The sequence below is a fragment of the Panicum hallii genome, chromosome 4 (genome assembly GCF_002211085.1).
Source record: "Panicum hallii strain FIL2 chromosome 4, PHallii_v3.1, whole genome shotgun sequence".
Classification (NCBI taxonomy): Eukaryota; Viridiplantae; Streptophyta; class Magnoliopsida; order Poales; family Poaceae; genus Panicum; species Panicum hallii.
This window is the reverse complement of record NC_038045.1, coordinates 43,967,397-43,971,180: the sequence shown is the minus strand read 5'-3', so window position 1 is coordinate 43,971,180 and position 3,784 is coordinate 43,967,397. Positions and strand designations below refer to the sequence as shown.

The 3,784-nt window shown below is 41.8% G+C and overlaps 1 non-coding gene across 1 annotated transcript; it reads right to left on the bottom strand.

Moving 5' to 3' along the window:
* Nucleotides 1-3,455: 3,455 nt before the first annotated feature.
* Nucleotides 3,456-3,561, bottom strand: LOC112891296. Its single transcript, XR_003228516.1, has one exon. It is a non-coding gene; the product is annotated as a small nucleolar RNA R71 (small nucleolar RNA).
* Nucleotides 3,562-3,784: the final 223 nt, after the last annotated feature.

Sequence of the window (3,784 nt, the reverse complement as noted above, 5' to 3'; positions counted from 1 at the left end):
ATTGATGTAGGTCCTTTTTATGGATGCAAAAATATCATTTGTAGAACTAAAAGTTAGCAACTGAATGACATGGAGGTGACTTGGCGTTTGGTAAAAATTGGAGGTTTCTCCAACTGTTTTTGGAAATCTGATTCCCTCAATAATAATTTGCACTACAATCTTAGAAAAAGTTATGCCTTTTTGGTGGTTGCTATTAAGAAGGTGACAGTGGCATGACTGCTTTATTGAGGATGTAGGATAACTTCACTTTTGCTAAGGTAGGTTGGTTGCACTGCTAGTATAGCTAAAGTGGATTTGAAATTAAAGCAATTGAATATGTCCAATGCTGATGTGTTTACAAGTCATAACAAATACAGTTAGTATAGAGTAAATCGTCAAGCGTTAAAAACACCTAGATATATACTTGTGCAGTTGTTGCTAGTGCAAGCCGGAGAATGTTGGATGTATATCTTATAGCCAACCAAATTGGATCAACCAATAGGTTGGCACTACTACTAGTGTGTCTTTAGTATCTAAAAGAAGACAATAGCCCTAATAGTTCTACAAGTGCTGAACATTTCATTAACAAGGACATGCGTTCATGGGCTCTAAAATACGAAAGAATATGTATTTGCCAACAAGGACTACAACATCTTTTCTATTAGCGTTCATGGTCCACGTTGTCGATGATAATGGCTGAAGCTAGATTGTTGGATGATTTGTGGCCTTTGCTTCTAATTAAAAAACAATTTGGTTAATGCAGCATAATGATTTGGTCATTTTGAATACTGTGCAGCCTTCTGTTAGTCTTTAAATAGGGAAAAATTGAAATAACTAGGAAGGCTCCAAAATGGTTCTCCAGAAGTCATTAGCTCAAATCATGTAATAAAGTTAGGGTCTACAATCTTTGTAGAGTCATTGATATTTCCTTATATTCGGTCATTTTTTTGACAACTAATCGAGACTCAAGTGACCCAGAAAAATTTCAATAACACTTTTATTTACCAGAAATATTTCCATTTTGAAGCAAAAGCATGTATTTTCATGAGCTAAATAACATCTATATCTTTTGAACCGCTCTGCTGTCAACTTTTGTTGTATTCATCCTAACCTCATTTTTCTTATAGTTCGCGGTATTTCTGCCTAATTCTGTACTTTCACATGGCCCGCATATTATGATGATTGCATTATGACATATTGGTATCAAGAACATACTTCTTCTTTTCATTTGTGACATTTTCACTCTTTCCCTTTCTCGTGATCTTAGATTTCGGATAGTTGCCATAAAATGTATTTTTGTACTTACTTTGGTGTGCCTAGCTAGCTGCATGGGTATGGATGTTGACGTCCATTAAAACACACTTTATCGTCAACTTCTCGGGAATAAATCAGAGCTTTGCATCATGTTCCATACATATTTTATTTAAACTACTAAAGTTCCACATGTTTTGGATGAATTGTGAATGCAGTAACAAGTGTACCAAGAATGAGGCAAATTGGGGAAAATCCCAGGCTGACTGGCCTCCCCAAGGCCGGCTGGCCTGGAACTAGCCCCAAATGCCATGTGATCAATCCAGGAGCGAGGAAACACAGTTACCTTGATCCTGAGCCGTGCGCTCAAAGATGGTTTGATCCAATGACACGAAAGGCTTCACCCATGGATTAATGGCCCTACTTCCATGCAAGACTCAGGCAAACATCTGAGGTGCAACTTCCACCTACACCAGAAGAGCATCAGGGCCATCCAAGAGAAAGGTGGTGCAACGTGGCCACAATCCCAGGCCGGCCGGCCTGGATGAGGCCGGCCGGCTTAGGACTGAAGTAACCACCGTAAGTGCTTCACCAACTTCATCTACCGACCTCCTACACTATAAATAGATGGGCACCTCAGCTTGTAAAACACACACCAGGGAGTTCTCTTCTCTCTTTCTCTTTCTAGAGTTAGGTTTAGAAGTCTAGGAGCTAGAGTTGTGTCAAGCTTGTTTCAGGATTCCGGAGTCATCATCGGAAGTCTGGTATAGCTCTTGTATCTTTCCCTTTGACAAGTTATCAATATAAGTTATCTTCCTTATCTTTTCAAGTCAGCTTTAATTTTCACATTTATTTATCTTTCTAAGTTATCCAACTTGTGTGCGAAAGCTCTTTCCTCTGGCTTGGGCTTTGTTTTCTCTCTTGTTTATCGGGATCTTACCTTGCGGGTTTTCTCTCCTGGACTAGGGGGCTCAAGTCAGTTCCCTAGGTTGAAGGGGATTTCTCTTAAAGGCCTCAAGAGAAATCCTAACACCGAGTGTAGATATGGTGTCTTGCTCAAGTGTTAGCTAGGAAGTGTATTCCACCTTGCGCAACAGTGTGGTAGGCGGCAGGTGGTGACAGCCCTATCCATCCCTCGTAGTCCACCAAATTCGGGTGTTTTCATATGAGTAGTTGCTGGTTGCCGTTGGACTCCCCTCTCACCCCTGTCTGCAGTCTTTTCTCTCTCTGGCCGCCGAAGTAAGCTCTAGATTCCCGATATCAAGTTAGAAGCAAGATTTAGTCTAGTGAGGCTAGCTCATTAGTTTAGAAGTATTTTAGGAGTCTTTCTTGCTCGTTGTCCTCCCAGCTGCTTATCGCTCTAAGGTTTAGAGTCTTCTGTGTCAGACGGTCATCGCTTGGCCATTTATCCTATCTTATCATACCTGGCTTGCCCCCACTAAGTTAGTTGGTTGATATTACCAGTAAAGTTTGTCATTCACTTCTTTGATATTCTTTGGACCATAGTGCTTCCCCATGGAAATTTATGATATCCTAGAATACTCCAAGGTGAAGTGCTATAGCAGTGGATTCTTTGCGCTTGCGGAATACATATTCTATTAGGCATAACAAACACCAACAAGCATATCGTTGAATAGTTTGATAAAGTTTACTGATTTATCACCACTAATCTTATCGGGCTTGCCATTGCTCTCTTTGTCTTTGTAATATATGTAGAGCAGTGTATGACCAGTTTCGATCTAACATACAACTTCAACCCGAATCCAGAAAGAATCAGGCGGATGGTCCGACAGAGAATTGTCCCACCTCAGAAAAGGCTCACCTTAGGCGAAGGTTCGACAACACCAGCTTCATCACCCATGGCTCAGAAGACACTCCATCACTTCTTAGCCCCGTCCAACAGCCATATCCCTACAGGATTGAACACCGACCAAGGCAATGAAGGCTTTGAGCTAAAGATTGGGCTTGTCAACATGGTCCAAGCAAGTCCTTTCTGTGGTAAGGCATCAGAGGATGCCAAAGCTCATTTTCAGAACTTCCTGGAAGAGAGAAGCACAATCAACCCCAAAGGCACTACACTGGGAAATATTCGACTTCGTCTATTCTCATTCTCTCCGCATGGGAAAGCAAAGATGTGGTTCTACACCAATAAGGATGCATTCACCACATGGGATGCCTATTCTAATGCATTCCTAGCCAAATGCTTTCCGGTGGGCAAAACCAACACCCTTCAGAACAGAATTTCCAGTTTCCAACAACTTCAGGATGAACCATCCCGGAAGCCTGGGAACGTCTCCAAGAGTACATTACAGCATACCCACACCACGGTATGGAAGAGTGGCTGATCATTAAGAACTTCTTCCATGGCCTGAGTCAGCGAGCACAAGACCACATAGATGTAGCAGCGGGAGGAGCATTCCTCTCTCTGGATGTTGCAAGAACTAAGGCGCTCATCGACAAGATTGCCTCATGAAAAGGAGTATACCAGATTGATGGTATAGATATGCTAGCAGCCAAGAGGGATCTTCTCATGAAAAAGCTAGGATCTTCGCAC